The sequence below is a fragment of the Chelonus insularis genome, unplaced genomic scaffold, assembly GCF_013357705.1.
Source record: "Chelonus insularis isolate UGA/USDA-ARS -01 unplaced genomic scaffold, ASM1335770v1 contig_94_pilon, whole genome shotgun sequence".
NCBI classification, from domain to species: domain Eukaryota; kingdom Metazoa; phylum Arthropoda; class Insecta; order Hymenoptera; family Braconidae; genus Chelonus; species Chelonus insularis.
In genome coordinates, this window is record NW_023276783.1 from 995696 (window position 1) to 1016706 (window position 21011).

Consider the following 21011-nt stretch of genomic DNA (forward strand, 5'->3'; position numbering starts at 1 on the left):
ACAGGGAAAAGGATCGAAGTATTGGAATATGAAAATAGAAATGAAAGAAAAAAAGACGAAAACATTTTCTCTATCTTGGCCATTCGAAATACGAATATCTGCAAAGAAAGGAAGGAAGAGCAGTGAGGTGGAACGTAAAGAACCTTCTTTGTCTGAATTAGATCAGGAAATGAAATATAGGTATGCCGAGAAGTTTAATATGCCCAACATTATGGATTTTACGACTCACGCATAGTGCGCGTGATAACAGAAAAATGTACATCTGTGACTGAAAAATATATTATCTAAATATATATCCATATTTCCATAGATATTCAAGAAGAATACTTTTGACCTAACTTTTATTTTTCAGTAGAATAAAGAGAAACATGATAAGAAGGAAAAGAGATTTTTTCTTTTATTAATTGGAATTTTTCTATCCTTTTGTATCATCTTTAGTAGATGAGGAATGTGCGATGCAGGAAGCAGCTTTCACAATCAATATAAGATAAATTTATCATCTAGACAAGTACAATCTGTTAGTGAAAGAGAAACGACTTAAGATCCACGTTTTACCTCATCGTGTGGACAATGTCCAAGTTTATAAGATCAATCTTTACTATCACACACATACATTCTCACTGCTACCGTTTGTCAGAAGTCACAGTAGTATAGAAGAGGGCGAATAGAAGTTACAGCAACGGTTGAAATCACTGGAGATTGGTAGCAAACATTTGTCACCGATCCATCACACACAAAGATTCAAGTTCTATAAGTTTCAAGGATACTCGACGAAAAAGAGAGTGATGAACAAAATGTAATTCTGTAGTTTAGAGATTAGATTTTATCTTGATAGCAGACGATATGCTGTTTTTTTCTCAATCCCTGCTTTGCTGAAGAAAAAAAACTGAAAGTAAGATTGATGTCTGTGTAAAAAATTTTAATCAAATTTCAACTGATATTAAATTAAATTAAATTAACAAATAGTTTAGTACAATTGAATAAGTTTTTGTTTCCATTTAGATTTCACAAATGACTTAAACACTAATAATTGTACAAGCATGTGGAATAATCATGATTATTGGGCGTTGAAAATTAATGAATTCATGAAAACATATTCGCGTGAGTAAATAGAATGTTTTGGAAAAAACCATTTGTAAAAATACTGCAACATTGAAACTCTCCATTGATCAATTTTTGTGAAATTTTCCAATAGACAAATTTCAATATGAAATCAGCTTACAAATAATACAAATATATTCATCGGTTCCAATCAGCAACGAAATATAAATAAACCCAGTACCCTCCATGCGTAGTTATACGCAATTGTAAATCAAAATGTTTTCATGTAATAGAGATTAAATAATACGATGGATGAATAGACAAGTGAATGTTACGTTAAGCAAAAATCACTAGCTGTGATTAAATCAAAATATTCAGGATTCATAAATAGGAACTCAAATTTCCATCTGGTATTTTTTATCTTCGAACTGAGTTTCATTCAATTATTCCAACAAAATATTATTACTCACTGTATTTAAATAATTGAAGTTTTGACTTTCTGCTGATGTAAATTAACTTTAATTTCCAACGATGGTATTTTTGTTTTAGAATGAACTATGCTCTTAATGTTATTGAAATAAACATTTCTAATTTACAATAAAAACGAGCAGAATAGCCTGTTTTTTCCCCTAGTAAAAAAATAAATACTGATTCTCATAAAAATTTTGTAAAAATCATATGTGAAATTTGCCATATATAAATTTTATATGAAAATTATAAGAATCATTTTTTTATTTAAGCTTACCCAAACCCTTATGGGTTTATCCAGCTATGATTAATATCAAATTGATATCTAATTTATTTTATCAAAATCATCCATGAATTATATAAGATTCAGTATTTATTTTTTCACTTGGGTCTTTATGTGAAAAATTGATGGGAGCAAAAAACTTTTCTAGTTTATTTAGGGCATCATTTCATTGGAATTCATGTCATGGATGTTTTAATGTATGTTGTCTCTAAGATCTGCACTTCCTTGCCGAATTTAGTTTGACACCTGGGAAAGTGGCAGAATGACAAGTTTGCAAAGAAACAAACAGTTTTCAAGATAAAACTTGCACTCTGGTGAGAGTAATGTGAAAGAGTGGTCTTACTTTTTTTATCACTTTGTTCTTTTATATATAGTATACTTGTCTTAGTTGTCTTTTGTTCAATCTCACTTATTTTTTTTCCTATTTCAAGCACAACATCAGTCTATAAAGTGTCGTATGTGTTGCATAACGTTCTCTGTACGAACGTGAAAATGCATTTAGCGTTAGATCTTGATCCAATTTACTCCTTGAGATGTTTACTACGCATTTTATATAAGCTCCTATATCCTTTTACAATATCTCTATACACTCGGGACCATTATACTTTTTCTCGAAGACTCCTCTTCGCCCGTTAGAAGGGAGAAAATTTTCCGATTCGATCTTCTCATTTCTATCTTATATGGAATATATGTATATAATATTCTCTCCAGAGGCATCTTCTTGAGGAAAATGAGTAAAAAAAATGACTAGAATCTGATATCCTTTTACTGTAATATCCTAAATACATTACTAGATTTTTTTTATCATTCTTAAATTCATAACTAAGTATCTCATAAAATGATTCTAAAAATAATAAATACATATTTTGCTAAATCTTAACTGAATAAAAAAAATTTTAATTACAATTACTTTTTAATATCTCTTATAGCTTATAGAATAAAGTTTAAATAAAATTACAAGTACTAATAAACAGAATAAAAATGGTTAAAAAGAAAGAAATGAGGAATAGAAAGAAATAAATTTGTTAGTTCAAAAGTGGCAGTAAATAAAACTGAATAGAATACCCTCTCTTTGGCTATGTGTTAAATTTTGTTATTAATAAATATTTTTTTTTTTGTATTAAACAACTAACTACTTTTTGAACAGTAAGTAATTTGTACATTTTTGATAAACAATATAATAATTCAATATTATAGAATAAACCGACGCATATAATTGTTTCAATTTAATTGTTATTAAATGAATACTTTTAAAATATATCATTATTTCCATGGAGATATTTTTTGAAAGCTTTTTGATTTACCTTTAACTGATTCAGCACGAGCAAAAATGAACAATTGGTTGAACACATAAAAGATAAATATAAATACAGACCGATAAGCCGTTATGTATACGGTATAGTACAATAATCACAGACTAGTCCAACCCTATAGCTGCAATGTTTCTGGCTCCAGTATGCGAATGTACCATTCTCTCTATACATGCCACATGAATTGTATTATGTATTTCATTAAATTCGGCCTCACCGCATTGTTCTCCAGTGGACAAGTCGTAAGGACCTCCTTCCTTCCTCATAATTTTCCGAGCTTCACGTGCCAGTGCGGTATTTCAGCTACACGCAAGAGAACAGAGTGAGTAAAGGGTGTGCAGTGAGCCACACAACGAGAAACTCTGGCTAACTACTGACGTTAAAGCCACGATGAATGGCAAGAAAAGTGAGAATGAGAAAGACCTGATCGATAGATATGGTTCTAGCGGTGCAAAAGTCAGTTGAACGACTCACGTTCACTGATTACATGGTCTACCATTTCCGACTTAATTACTCCACCACTTGTAGACGAAAGAAAATTTTCAACCAAAAATATCGTCGTAAGTCCTGTGTTATCTAGTCTACGATAAAACTCGTTCTCACTCTTATCTTAACTGGTGAAAGCTCTAAAATATTCCGTCGAAAGTTTCTATTAACGAGGTGACGAACAAAAAGTTCACCGACACCATAATGTTCTGTATTTAAAGCCTTAATGAGGGAACATGAGTCCATGCGTCCATTATTTATAATCCTTCCTTGTTAATGCACCCTTCTCCAAGGACATGAAGGTAAAATTTCTTCTTTATAATAATTTCCCTCCCGTTGCTATCACTTGCAATAAACACGTCTGACTTTATTTTCTCTGACAAATTAAATTACTTAAAACGTTGTTAAAATAAAAAAAAATCCAACTATTACAGTGTCAATTCTTATATACGTTCATTAAAAAATTTCAACTTGGAATTTAATTGAGTTATTTATACTTATGGGTATAGATAAGTGTCGTGTATCGCTACTGTAATTTTTATGGAGTCTTATTGTGCTTAATGAAAATAAGTTACACTCCGGACTAACATTCTCTCGTGACAATGTATTTAATTCATCGCTCATGCTTATTCTCTATACCGTCATTTTTTTTTTGCCTCCTGTTCATCAATGTCACTCGTACCTTTTGTGGGCTTTTTATTATTTACATTTGCGATTTTATCGAAGCTAACAATGAATTATCTTAAACAATGAACTAGACGTAGTTTTTATCCTGATAGAATAGAAACACTTGAATAAACATAGTTAAAAATATTTTTTTCTCACTATTTTCAAATGGATTAAATTTATTTAAAGGCTATTACTTTTTTTATTGTTTAAAAAAATAATTAATTTTATGATATTTAGATAATTTTAATGATTTTATCAAAACAAATATTTACTAATTAATCATTCACTATCAAAATATCAATTATTTTTTATCTTAATTGTGTAATTAAAATAGAAGGTTATTTAGCAAAAATAAGGACAAAAATCTCTTTAGACAATTGTAATTTTGAAGAAATTTAAAATAATGTATGTTTTAAAGTCTCAATAGTATTTGGAAGATGCAATGAAAATTATGATAATGATAATACATGACCATAAAACTGCCTTGCATAAAAACAAATAAAAATGGAACAGAAAATAAAATTTTGCCATCAATAAAATTTATGATAATTTCAGTTCACTTAAAATTGAATTGAACATCGTGCCAAATGTTTGAAAATACAGTTCCAATAAAATAAATTAATGTCTAAGGCAAAAATAAGGCGACCATTTGATTTTATATTCCAAAATAAAAATAATCTTAGATTTGAGATGGCCTTCTCCAAAAGCTTCGATGGATATTTACAGTAGAGTGATTTTCTACAGACTCGATTATGCTCTTGGGCTCAATGGTCACGTGGTGCAGCATGTATCTCTGCGGGATAGCATCGACTTTTCTTACCACTGGAGTCGTGATAGCTATCCAGACTTTCTCAAACCACCAGCTGAATCGAGCAAAATAAAAAATAAATAAATACTAAGTTATGCGGCTAGTATTTGTTACTGTGGTCAGACAGTGTACGACGTTGGCTAGGAAAATCAATGAGTTCTTCAACAAATTCCTCGGTTGACTGTTTGAACAGTAACTAAAATGCCGGACATAGGGTCATGCAAGGAACATTCCAGTAAGTCACGCTAAAATTTAGAGGAACTCATTGATGGTTTTCGAATCTACCTTGGTATTTTAAGGGAATCTCCTTGTATCTGATTGAAATTTTATTGATTTTCCATCTAACATCTACATATCAATGTATACATTATGCACATTCTATGAATAATATGAAACATTTTATCGTTGCAATTAAAAACATGATATTCATTAAAGTTTTCATTCAGGCATTTGATTTATGAAGCTATTAACGTTTAAGAATTCCCAAGCATTGTTTAGCATAAATGGGTAATTCTTCCATAATTAGATACAAAGCCTGGACTTAATTCTTTTCATGAAAGCTCAGAAAGTACACGATCTCTTTTAAAAAACTCTTTAATAAAAATATTTAATCAATTTATTTTAAAATTAAATCAAAATCGTTATTGTATTCAATAAATAAAGCTTAATATTAATAACTAAAATTAATTGAAAATAGGTCAATTTTATAATAGTATTAATATTAATGCTACAAAATAAATACAAATGAAAATCATTTCATTTATTCTGGAATATAATCGTTACCATTACTATATTAAATATCTTCAGGGATATTAATATTTCACAATATCTCTTATAATTGACAATGAATCAAAATAAATAAATAAAAAACTCTAAAGTGATGATAAATACGAGAAAATGACGATAAGTTAAATATAATCGTGTATGTAAAGTGACTTATACACGGAGAAAAAATTCCAATAAAAATTACCGTGCTCAGCACAACAATCCACGCGCAAATGTCAATTCCCTAAAAAATTAAGACAACCTTCAAAGAAAAATTAGTAATCCTTTTAAAATTTTTATTATAGATTCAATATTTATTAAGAAGAGTAAAAGTAAAAATTCTTATGCAGCACGGTAATATTCGATAAATATTAATTTTTATTCAAACTTTAAACAAAAATTAGTAAGTGACTAGAAAAAAATGAGAATCTGTATATAATTTATTATGATCCGTGTGGTAGGAAAAATTCGGGTGCTCTCCTATAATTTTTTCTATTCTCGAGAGTTTCCGTGCTGGGTCGGGAATCTTCGAATTATCGGTCCAACACAATCTTTCTTTGTATTGTAAGACCGTTCACACAATCAAAAACATAAGCCGTAAAACGTACAATTTAAGACGTACGCGTGCATACTAACATCATAATAAGTTAAAAATTGGTTTGTACGCATGCGTACATCTTACGGCTTTTGTTTTTGATTGTGTGAACACCCTCAGTGCTATAGTTACTTTTTCCATATTGTAAACAAAGATGACATTCATATTTTTCGTTACGATTCAATATTGGCGGCAACACGTTATATCTTAACAATTTATGATAAGCTTAAACGGATTGACGCGGTGGACTCATGGGTAAGCGTCAGCTTGACACACGATGGGTCGCGGGTTCGAGTCCCGGCCGAGACAAAAGTCATTTATATGATTTTTCTCGGGCCACCGTGAGCGGGAGAGGAAGATCTCTTCGGAGAGCCGGGTGGTTGTATCGACGACACAGGTTTTCTGCGTAAGATCCCGATCGTAGGGATAGGGGGGGGCAGTATTGTAAAACGTGTGCCGTATTTCATTCCGACGAATTAATTAGTTAAGAAAGTTAATTATCAATGAACCTAATTTATTTATTTATTTGTTTATATAACCAAAAAAATTATCACTAAACTTAAATAAAATTGTTTGTCGGTTACGTAGTTATCACAGCTAACGTTACTAAATTTTCAGGTGCTGTGGAACACTAAATTTTCTGGTGCTGCCAAAGTAATTTTCAAAAAACTGAATGATACATTTTCTTATGTAACTTATAATTTTTGTATGTTGATCATTACTTTTTACTTTTCAGTAAGTTTGAACTCACATTCTTGAGCAGCACGGTAATTTTTGTATGGATTTTTAAATAAAAATTAACGGAATTTTTTCTCCGTGTAGAAACACCAACTGCTTCCAAATGATTGACATTTATTATTCAAGTCGTAGAAGCGCATGAAGAGACTCTTGTATACTCTGCTAACTCGATCGAAGATGTTATCAACGAAACTCTCCGTAGAGACATTGCAATTTCATAATGCAAATTACTTTCTCGTGCGAAACAGAACTCGCAAAACTTTCATCTCTTGCGATACTTGAAAGGAGATCTGGATTAAAATTTCAAAGAAGACGTAAAGGGTTTTTCTACGTATTTCTGACATTTATAAAATAAATTTTTTTTAATATCTTTACAAAGATATCAAACGATATACTAAGTATATCTATATAAAAGCTAGGTCAATTTCTTTAAGAGCACTTTTTTATTCTAATCACCAGGATCAAAAGTAATTTACAGAAGATGCCATCATCAATGTGAATGAGTTTATACTTGTAATAGAAGAAGAAAGAGAATAAATAACACAGTAAAATGAAATAAATTCAAACGAGAAATGGTCTGTGATTCAAAGAGTTCAGTAAGGCGTCAAGATTAAAGGACGAATATCATTTTCTTTAGATTTATGAAACGTTACTACTTCCACTGATTCTTTGACTTTCACCGTAACACGATAAGATTTAGCTTTATACTTGTGTAATCGTATAAAGTAAATATACCCCGGAGCGCTCTCCGTAGATTCCATAAGATCTTTCAACCCCTTTTGCTGCTCTCCCGATATCCCATGATTGTACCACGTTGCAAGAGCTCTTCTATGTGAGCACGTTTTCCGACGATTACTTGCCAACTAACTTTCACTGTTATCCTCTAAAACTGTTTCCCAACGGGGCTACGAATACATACTCCAAAATGCAGAACACTAGAGAATACAATCTTAACTATGCAAAGACTTGATATTGCTGCAAATGAAAATTGCGAAAGTGTTGATTCTGAAAAGCTGTAGTGCATCAAGCAAGATCTAATCCACGTATTACCCTCAAAGATTATCTTTGCTTCTAACTTGGGTAGTTTTGAGATTATTAACGATAACTTTGTGTTTCATATGTTTGATTGACTTTAGTTATTTTATTCATATAATAAATTCATTTAATAAATATTTTCATTTGTCATTATACATTCAGATAATAGATTAATTATTATTAAATCGATTTAATTATTAATTCTTCCATAATATATACAGGGATGTCTCCAATTGATTTAAATATAAATGATGGATTATTAATCGTTCTATTAAAAAAATAAAGTATTGATTATATTAATTATTCTATTTAGTTTGTAAAATTTTTAAAAAAAAGTCAAATTAAATGATCCTGATTCAATCTTAAACAATTATTCTAATTTTTAATTTATACCTTTAAACTAAAAATGAACTTCCATTTTCAAATGTAGTAAATAATGAAATTTATTTAACCGAATGTTTGCACAGTGATTTCTCTCATACTTTTATGAAGTTTCTTCTACGTGTTTAATCATCGTTAAGTAAGTATTAAAATATTTTTTGTTGTACTTTCATTATTTTATAAGAATTATTACTCACAGTAGACAGCAAAAAATTTAATTACTTGTATTCAATATCTCTAAAATAGCTCTATAACATCTAAAATTAAAGTAAATTAAAAGCATAAAAAACATTTGTACTTTTTAACTATGCAACCATGTTCATTATAAAAACAGGTACTCTTTAATAAACCTGCAGCGATGGAGATAATATTAGACAGAAAAAACTTTTTTGTAAGTCAGTTATTAAATCCGTCTGTCAAATATTAAATTTCATGCTAAAATTTAACTTTGATTAATATTCCAAAATATTCGTCATTTTGTTTATAAGTTTATTGATTTTAATTAGTTTGCAATAAATTCGTAAACAAATTAAAATTCTCTATACTAAATGTACTTAATATTTTGATCGTTTAGAAAAATACTGTTAAAAAAATGAAAGCAACGTTTGAAGCAGAAATTCAAGTGAATTAGTAGTATCTGGGTGGCAATTAAAACTGGTCTTAATCCAAAGTTCTGAACATCAGCCACTTAATTTCTAAGACACTTTGTTTGATATGGCACTTGTAAAAGAGTAAATAATAATAAATGTAGCAGTGGATGGATTCTTCTGTAATTCTCATGCTATAATCAATAATCTACTTTACTTTTGGATTTGAGAAAACTGAGCTACATCAACCTAATTATCCGAACGATAGATCTTTTTCATAATTTTAAAATTCTGTGAATTATATTTTTTCATTTTTCTGTTTAAGTTAATTAAAAATATGAATAAAACTCCAATTACTTAGTGTGAGAATAAACATTATTTCACAAGAATTTCATTTCATTCATGGAGTTTCTATTTACCGCTAAATTAATTTTGTTATGTCCATTGCAATTTGCCAAAGGCAAGCTTTCATCACGGTTATATTCTTTTAAAAAAATCTAAAATGAAGTTTTCCTCTTATTCCTGTCATTTTAAAATAATAAATTGCGACTTGAAAGTCATTTTTATGCAACAAAGTTGTCCAAGATGTGACGATGGAACAAATTTAAATTTTACTTTCTCGTCGTTTAACTGTAGCCAGCGTTTTTCTATAACTTGCATAGTTATGACCCAGATAATATGTTTATTCCTATGCATTTCCATGCATCCCTCGAAGGAATATTGTCTCATACATCCATATTGGCTTCTTTGTACGGATTTACAAACTGCATCTTCAAACCATAAAAGTTTAATAAAGCTTTTCAAAGACTTTATCGTCATTTGCTGACAACATCATAAGCTCGTTTATTGAATACTAAAACTTTCAAAAAATGCATCATCTTTGAAGATATTTTTTGTCTTAACACTTTGCCAAAAATTCATATCGCTTTGTACTTTGTTCACCGGAAAAAACAAATTTACAAAGCTCCATATGACGTTTATATCTGAATAAATAATTCTGCGCTTGTATAATCCAAGCTTTATTAATTCGATTTATATAGAATAATATGGCTTTGTTCACAAAAGAGAAAATCTAATTATAAGTGAAGCAGATATTTGAAAAATATCAAAATGAAAAGACAAAACTCACAAATGAACATTCATATTTTCACGTTATCTATAAATATTGTAATCATTTAAATGAATAATTGTTATTATTTAATTCCATTTTTAGACAAATATTCTAAATGACTACTTATTTTATAGTAGTTAATAAAAGAATCTATTCAAATGACATTCTTCTGTTGATAAATTTTTTAAATAATATTCCTATTTTTGGGAATAATAATAAAAATGATCAGTTAATTGTAAACGATTGAAAATTTTCAACGAGTTTTTAATAAGAACTAATAATGACCCGACTATATTAATTAACAATTTTAACATGAGAAAAATCAAATAATAGAGTAATATACAGAAGTATTCATGCATAACTATTCAATTATGAAAGTGATGGTAACAATGCTCACATTTCATTGTTTGTTGCTTGTTAATGAGCCGAATTGATGCAAATTGTTAATTATTTATCAATGTATATCACGTGTTCGATGAAAGAGAACGTTCCCCCTACCAACCAGACAATGAATTCATAACGAGAAAGTCTCTCCGGCTTCATTTGGATAATTGGCGACGAGTAGAAGCGTGCCACGAATCATGAGTTTCAATTTATTATAATAACAAAACACTCGGCAAACACATTTATTTATTTATAGAGTGTAAAATAATAACAGTCGTTCAAAATTTTCATCAAACATTATCACTACTATATAGAGAAAGAGGGGATAGAGTGAAACACCACGAAAAATTTTAAATAAACAAATTAAGTATTATATTAACAAATGTTAATAATTTTTAATACATTAATAAATTAAAATATTGATAACCAAAAAGTGCAATAAACGTTTTTAACAATTTTTATTTCAAGAAATTTACTAGTGCTTGTAATTAATTATTCCTTCTAAAAGACAATTTTCTTCTGATTAAAATATTTCTTTTTCATTTTAACTGTCAACATCTTTATTATTATTAAAAAAAAAAGAATTATCATCTGACCTATTTTATTAAATAGGACTTTTTTCTTAAGAAAAGTAACAAATATAAAAATGATAGCTTTATTTGTTCAATTCATTGGAGAAAAATTTAATACCATTACTAATGTGAAAAAAATGATTTCTCACAGATTTTGTAGCCCATCGTAAATATTCTTTCCACGTCACTTGGAATTTTTTTATCCTCCATTTCACACTCGACAATGTCCAATAATTGATACTCTCACGTGAGTAACTCGACCGCGAAATTACTACTGTCTCTATGGTTCGTCTCATGGGTGTTATCGTATAGAGTTGCAAGAGTTGGCAAAAGGATGCTCAGTATTACAACGAGGTTAGTTCATTTATAGACACCAGAGAAAGTAAATCCATCTCTTAGTAGTTATATACAAATTTTCACGTTGCAATAATACACCCTATCTTTATGTATACTTAATACATAGATAAATTTAACTCATACATTTTGGCAAGCATAAACTCATAAATGTTATCCACGTACTAGCTGGCGCGTGATGTAGTAAAATTATGGAAAATTCATGCAAAATATACAACTCGATAACATACTTGCAACATATTTCTCATTGCCAGTTCAATTCATTCGTTAGTTGTGTCTCTTTTTGATGGCCGGCGCCATTCCATACTACCGAAATCTGATATTTGCGCTTTTATACGTGCAATTTGTCACAAGGCAATTCTATTTATAGGCGCGGACAAAATGTAGTGAATAAAAGAGAAAAAGGAGAAAACTAAAAGACATTTGGACATGGAGAGAACAGCTATATATACATTCTGGAGTCGGCAAGTTTGAGCTAGTCATAAAATTTCTGAGCCGAATGTGCGGGATCTCGCCCCATCTTCCGATTGCGTCTCTCGAATGGCAAGGGTGATTCAAGCACTGCAGGAACACATGAACGGGAAATCCCCTGGATCAGAAACAGAGTAGAGAGAGATATATCAAGAGAAATGGAAAGAAGAAAGAAGAGATGCGTTGGTGAGATCGAGGGAAGATGAATGTCGACGCTTCGACCATGACTCATAGACTCGTATAGCTGCGATTGCACGGCCCGTTAGTCCTGTTCGACTTTTCCCATTCCAAGTGCACTGGTGCGCGTCAAGTCGCGAGAGACGAATTTGTCGTGATGACATACGTGAGCAACTTAAATTCCTCAGAAACTACAAACGAAAAAATTTTTTATACATCTCTTTTTCTCTCGCTATATAGATCTTGCCAATAGGCGAAATTTTCCTGCCAACTTGACGCATAAATTTCCACTCTAATATGTAGTATATTTGCCATCTTCATAGAGTTATAGATGGGTTATATGAATTCATATACTTGGAGGGTGGAAAATGGATTTAGATGATTGAACATGAGTCATGAGCTTACGAAAACGAATCCAAACACAAATGACAATATTAGGGATTCAATGACGCAGCACAACTGTCAATATGTTTGAGAGGTATTAAGAGTTATGAAATATTCCAACAAACCTCTTTAATCTTTAACTACATAAATTTATGATCTCGTATATTCTTCACGATAAAAATATGTCACGTCTTTAGGATTATATTAAAAAAACGGAAAGATAAATCTAATATATTGTAACACACCTTTTTTTTAAAAAAAAAAAAAAAACTATTTGTAGTTAAATTACATATTTCATCTTTTAAGATAAACAATGCACCTGTATTTGCTTCAGAAAATTTTTTCCTTTATTCATTTTTTTCTTCTAAAATTAAAAAAATTTCATTTAATTATTAATTATCATAAGTAATGAAGATATTTTGTTAAATTTTCTTACTTATAATTCAAAGGATAAGTTTATGAAAATTTTTTCGTTCATTACTTTAGAAATAATTAATAATAAATTAAAAAGTAATTTGCAATTTTTTTAATCTGAAACAGTTATCTGAGAAAAAAGTTTCGTAAAAAGAAAATTAATTTCTTATTCAAAGCACGGCAAAAAAAAGAGTATGGAATGTTTGACATTTTTTTCCTTTTTTTTTTTTTTTCGTAAATTGGTTTCATCTAATTTAGCACACAGATTGGTGCAATCTATGTATTGACCGAGGAAATTTAGCAATAGGTAAAAACCTTAACTAACATGCAAATCAGGTGAGCTTAATTAAGCTACCGTGAACGACTGTAGTTGGCACACCGAGCATGTTGTAGCAGCATACACTCACTCGTTGTCCAAAGTCATCATTTCGATTTTCCAACTCAATTCGATTTCAAACAGTAGATCCACTAGTTTATATTGAACTTCCATACAGCAACTTCTGAACTCTACATATGCTTCAATTTAAATTACGATAATTGCAAATGCATTTGGATAATTTTGTTCATCCGAATAATTGGAAAATTTAGTAGACGACAGACAGCTGGTGTATATTTAGGTTGATATTCAAAGAAATTAGATTAATTTAGTGGATAAGTACGAATATTGGCTGTACAGCATCAGCGGGTGTCCCTGCAGGCTGAACGGCTGATTAAACTGCTCCTAAATCTAGACCATGTCAAACGGCAATTCGTTATCTAGCCAAGGGTAGTTGAACAATCGATAGGGCTGCCCTTGATCCTTGACTAACGCCACTTTCAGCCCCTCTTTTTCTACTCTACCATATCAGAATGCTTGACAGACCCTTCGAACTTGAACGTAGAGACTCATATGAAATTTGTCGGGCATACAACTTGCAGCAGCGGCCTTTCAACTTCCGTCAAGCATCTCGTCCGCTTTCGTTATTCCAAACAAAAGAACCTCCCTGAATTCTCGATAAACTTTCTACCATGAATACACAGGACTACTTGGTCTACATAATCAAGTTTATTTATTCATCGTTGTGAACAACGTAATAATTACACGGCAATAAATAAACAGGAGGTATTTACCCAGAGTACATACAAGTAGATTGGTAGGTGGAGGAGGAAATAATCAGATAAAATTTTCTTCTTCCCTACACAACAGATTTATTTTATTATTATACTTAAAGTTACTGGAGAGGTCAAGACACACCGAAGGGGTTATAGATATAGACTACTGGAGTATCGCATAATTTCTAATAAAGGCGTTGACTCTAGAGCGTCGGTAAGATTTATCGGAGGACCACCCGCTGATTAATGAAAAGCTCGAGTACGGCCAAGGGAGGAGTGACAGAGTGTCGAGAAAATTTATAGTTCAAGCAAGATATATTGCCTGCTTTTGACCACGCATCGTTTAATTAATACTTATCTTTATCACTAATAAGTTCCAAGTTATATCAAGTATTTCTTCATTCCATCAATTACAACCAAGACATACCCCTAAGAAATCATCATCATAATATATTATGCCATAAACACCCTTCACAGTAATCACAGTCATGCTAGGTGATCAATTAATTAAGCCTACTAACCATCATAAATAATCATAGTAGTGATGATAGTTATCAACATAATGAAGATGATAAATAAAATGAAACTCTGCAGTTTTAACAGACATTTATATAAATTCATCAGGCCATTCATTTTTGGCTTGATAATTTGTAAATTAATAGCGATGATAGGCAGTGAGGAAATAGTAAATAACTACGTTGGCCATTCATTTACAATTCACATGATCATTTACCAAAATTTCCGTTGATTTATTGTCAATTGATTATTCAGTACCTTCTCATTACACTGACTGTTGATATTTAATAAACATCATTATAACTATGACAATGATTAAATAACTCTGATTATTTTATCCTTTCAAATGAAAGTAAAACATGCTTTCAGAATGATGGTAATAGAATTCTCGTTGTTGGTATGAGTGTAGAGTAAACTAGTTAAGAAAACAATTTAACTTGTAAAGGAGACATGCCAGTGTCAAATGAAAGGAAGACAAAAAATGGCAGTTTTAAATAATTAAAAGGCAGCTAATAATTAAAGAAAGTTAGATAATGGAAGTTTAAAAAATTACTCTAGTGCACTAACGACTTGGAATCCAACTTTTTGATAAAGAACCATAGCAAACAATTTCGCTAATCATTTAATCTCTTCCATCGCAGTTAACGCTTCGTCTAACTCGATACTACAATTTATGGGTTTTTCTTTTTCCTTCTCATGGGAAACTAGAAAGTTTAGTCCGATAGTATGTAGAACCCAAAGAGTTTTTCTTGTAAAGATCTATCAAAGGCAGCTTCTTCTTGAGTCTTTGCTGCTATACCGAAATCACAAGACACTCGCAAAGTTAGTGAATAAAGACAGAATTTTTTTTTTCATCTAAGCTCTCACACTATCTACAAGACATGAGAGAAAAAATGGATGCCGAACCAATTTACTCACGAGGGTTTTTGAACTAGTGGTCAATTTTATAGCAGCTGAGTATTAAAAGTTCTTTTATTTGTTTCTCTTTTTCTGTTTGCTCTTCTTTTTCGCGTTTTTTCAACTTCTGCAAGAACGTTTGTATGTGTTACAGTTAGTCAATGTAGCGTATATGAATTCCGTAGTGTAGAGAAAGTTAAAAGCCGCATAATAAATTATGAGTGGTAGAGTGACGTGGTTATTTTAATTAAGAATAGCACCTTTGCTGCTTATCTAGCTCGATCTCACTCTCCTTGTCTACTCTTATTTTTTATTCTTTACCTGACATTCTTTTTCTCACTCTTTCCCTCTCTCGTATTCTCTCTGTGGTAACCCCTGACACCACCGCGAAAAGCTTTCCGCTTCAACGATCTGACATACTTAATCGAAGCTGACTTAGCAGACTCTGGTTCTAGGCCGCGCATCATTGAACATGGTGGAAAAATTAAACTGCCCTCGTCATTTACTATATATTCACTTTTTTATGCTACGTTATCAATACTTTACATTCATTATAAACTGTAATTTTTGCAAAAATCAAGCCACAAAAAATTATCAATGTAGATTTTTTTTTAATGACTCAAACATACTTCTCATTACTCAAGAACACTTTATTCGTTATTTTACCAGCCTTAAAAAATTTTTTTATTACTGTGATAATTATTCAATCATCACTATCAAAATTATATATTTTTATGGTTGAAGAAAATTTAAATTAAAAAAAAACATTCAACATTTGATGATAAATTATTTGATCAAGGTTGTTTGAAGAGAGTAGTTTTTTTTTTTAGTAAGCTATGTTCCAGAGCCAGTAAAGTAATTGTGATAACAACGAGATAAAACACATTCTTGAACAGCATCTAGTAAAAGACTCCTCACAGATCATTATTAGTTTCTTGGGCTAGTTGCTCTTTCATTCGAATCAAAAGAATTTAATCTATCTTCCTAAGAAATGTAACATCTGATCTTTCGAAACGCCCGTCTATCTATAGAAACTTTACTTCGAAACTCGTCCTCATCTCTTTCAAGTTCACGTCTGCATCCAGATTCTCCAAAAGAAGAAACCATTCCGCAGGCGTTCACTCAAGATTTAGTATGCATTTTTATTTTCTTTTTCTTCCTATTTTACCCTTTCTATAGACTCCCCTCTTCTCTTTTTCATTCCAGTTAAAGTTGCTTACTTTGTAAACGGGATCATTCAAAATCGCCATAACGTTTCAATCAAATAGCTAAAAGATTTCAAAGCTCAGTAGGTTCAACTTAATGCCTCACCTTCAACCACTTCCCATTTAGCCTCTCTTTGATCAGTATTTTCAATTCTCTCTACCTATTTAGCTTGATGTGTATTACTCATGTTGATTACAGATAATTAATTTCTGTGTATGAATACACTACCCTCAAACGCCACTTTATAAACACTCGAAAATGACTACACCCTCAACAAAGCATTGAAAACGTGAAAAAAATTGAAATGAAGTGTGTAAATGAATTGAACGCTTCTGGTTCGCCTTTTCATACTTGAATGATATAAATTTATGTCCCCTGGTCGCTTACAAAGCTAAACGCGCCCTTGGATATGTATTCATACAATGGATGAATTTTGTCCCCTTGTTCATGAATGAGAATTGTCACAGAACTAGAGGCCATGATAGAGAAATGGAAGAAGAACGGGTTATAACTGATGGGCCTGCACCTACTAACAACCCCATCATCCCGCAGCTTCCTCCTGACGATACATGCGACCGTTATTACCGTGGGCGTGGTAATTGAGGTTTCTATACGATTAAAACCGAATTCAAAGCAAAATAAAAGAATAAATTGTCATGTAAGAAATGTCAACCAATTGGTGGGGCTTTGTCAGGATTTTCAAAGAATATAAATTATCCTAAGTATTTCCTTTATTAAATTCTTGCTAGGCAACTCGGGGGAATATGCCACATTGGGGGGATAAGCCGCATGAGTGTATTTTGCTTATTCTAGAGTTAAATCCAATTCACTTAAGCTCATGAAGTGGTCTTGTTTGTAACATCCAGTTAAAAAATTGCATTTATTTTTTTGCATGTTTCAAGTTTATTGATTTGTCCAATACAATATTCATCGAAGTATTCTTTTACTCAAAAGTTATCAATGTTTCAATAGATGCAATTTTGATTTTATACAAATTGGAACCATCGTCATTTTGGAAATTGCGTTTAAATTAACACTTTGGACTTTGAATTCCCGATGTTTGGATTTTTTCCCCAGCAATTCAATCTCGAATAGCTGTGCCTTGAATAGTAATTGATGATTTTAGTACAAAAAAGTGGAATAACTCGATTGGAATAATTTGGAGATACTTTTAAATTAACGATTTTAAAATTAAATGTATAAATTTTCGAGTTCAATTTAAACATAGAAATAAATTTTTAGATTAAGTTTAAAAAAAAGAAATTTGTCGCAGATTCGCCTTAGAGTATGATCAATTTCATTCAATAATTAGTACGTATAAAAGGATTATTTTTAAAACAAAAGAATTTTTCGAAATGACTAAATTAGATTTAATACTTCATTTAAACTTATACTCTACCAACTAGAATCACAGAAAATCAGGGATTAAAATTAATCGTGACGTATTTCTCTGAGGTAGTTAAAGGATTAAAAAAAACTCGTTTCACTGAGCATGTTTCATGCAATTATCCGTAAACCAATTGAAATGAAGTAATTTGAAAAAAATGGTGGAACAACAGTGTAATAATAACAAATTAATATTATCAGTAATACCCCGACATCTCTCGGAATCCACACAGAATTCTATAAAGTCACGTTTGCATCGATTGGCAATAGGAGTGCTAGCTTATTTCATGACCAACGATAATTTCACATTTATTCTCGCGGCTATGCTCGTTAAACAGCCATCGAATAAATTACATCGTATACACAGATGCTAGGTAATAGTTGGGGAAACGTGGCCAGTAAGTCGATGATCCATTGAAGGTTGTCTCTCATAATACTTGTTACAGAAATTTTCATGAATAAAAGATTAATGTTATTTCTTCTATATTTCTACATAAACACCTACGGTTATTATCACCTTCATTTTTTGCTAATAAATACTGCAAGGGAGAATCTACAGTGGCAGTCTAGTCACGAAAAGCTCAGCTGTCACGATCCAACCCCTTCTAACTCATGGTAATAGCACGCATGGGGTAGTCACGATCCATTCCGCGAAGCAAGAACAAAACATTGTACGTGTGTATAAGCAAGCTTATTTACCGTGAATAACGAACATGTTAAGTAAAACGAAAATTAAGTCACGAAAAGATGAATTTTTGCTTTTATCACAACCAAATAAGATACTTTTAAACTTCACAGAAATTAAGTAAAAGAGCCAAGTAGAAGTGGGAGGAAGACGTAAAAGACGAACTTAAAGCAACGGATCATTAGTTGGACATGTTAATCCAGAATACCATTAAACCTAGAACGTAACGACGGTGATGACTCTTCAAGCTCTTGAGTTAGCTGTAATCAATCAAGCTAATGCTAGCTTTAAAAGGAAAGTAACGTCATGTTTTTGTGAATAGGAAAAACAACCATGTGATTTTATGTACTTCAATGAAGAGTACCATCCAGCAAATTGAACCACTGTGAAAGGAAAAAAGTGATTTTTTAAAAATATTTATATTTTTTATTTCAGATAATTAAATGTAAATCTAAAACTCTAACATCATTTCTTAGACATCCTGATTGAAAGGAGCAAGAAAATATGAAGAATTATTTATATTTATTATTTTTCTTCCTGTAAATGCAGTTTCTTGAAGTAGAAATTGCAATTAACATTTTTTTATCAAGATTTACTATTAAAAAAATTCTTCAAACACGTGTTTATACTGCGGGTTATAGGAAATGAAACAAATTTATCAAGAGTTCGAAGTAAATGCATGCACCAGCACCAAGTCGTTATTTAAACTATTCATTTATAGTTTTTCTGATAACTTTTACATAAACCAACCATTTTTAACCTAATGATTGAACTTTCCCTCGGGAGTAACTTTGATGTGGTTTTATTACCCCATTGTTTGCGGTGAATACGGTTGAATTTCAAACTTAAGTAAACATCGTACTCATACAATATTCGTATCTGCATACAAACATACATTTCATTTATTGTTGTAAATAATTACATCCAAAAGCTATGTGAAAATATTAAAAAACTTTTTTATTACAAATAATAAAATTAAATTTCAACTAAATCTTCCGTCCCAACAAAATAATTGAATATTGTTAAAAAAAACTTCTTGCTTGTTAATTTGAATGAAAATCACTAAAAGTTGATTATTTTATTAAATTACATTTTAACTTTAAAATTAATGATTCATTTAAAATTATCCCAAGGCGGTACTGATTGAATATGAACAACCTAGTGAAGTAACAGTTCATTGAGTCCAGACGAGAATTATAATTTTTTCTTTGCTCAATTCTAAGTTTATATTCCGTATTTCAAACCAATCTTTTCTTTTAATTAGAGGAAATTTTTTTTATTTTTACAAACTAATTGAAAAACTCAAGCACTTTAATTTTGATTTTTTTTTATGAATACTTGAAGTTTGAATATAAAAAAAAGAACGAAATAATATTAAAGTTGGTAAAATAATAAATTGATATAAAAACATAATTGAATTAAAATGAATGACGACATAGTAAATAGAAATATTTGGAGTTACCTATTGAGTCGTCTATCTTTGAGGGCTGTTTATGGAAATGATCACTGACAAATAATAATTGTTATTTGATTCAATGCGTCAGAATATATAGGAGCAATGCATGGTTTAATAATTACATCAAGTATTTGCATGCATTAATAGTCCGTTGGATACATTTGAAATTGATTTGCAATTTTGAAGCATGTATTTCTGATCCTTCTCTTTCCCCATACACGTCATGTTATTTTAGGGCAAATTGTTTTTTTTTTATCACAATATTTTATCGACAGCCGGTGCCATCGCAAAGTTGTTTGACAGCAGTATCAAACTTTTGATTTATTTGCAATGAATAGTTAGTGACAGTTTTAACTTCCAAGTACTAATGGATGAATTCTTTTTCGTTGTAGCTTGATAACTAATGTATGATTCAGTACAGATATTTTAAATGATATATTACAATATTTTTCTCCAAAAGAAATAAAGTATTAAGAATAAAAATAATGGTACAAAAATGAATTTTCTTCAATGAAATTTTTAAATCCTATTTTTTTATTAATAAATTCTATGAAAAGCTATAAAGCAAAATATCAAAACAAACTAAAGCTTCTTTTTCAACAATCCGATTGGCTTTGACGAAATATTGTGGTATATCAGTATCTCTGGTTATTTATTTTTTTAAAAAAAGTTCTTGATCATAAAAAAAAAATTAAGCTCAAAAATAGCAAAACCTTCATCAATTTATTATTCTTAAAAAA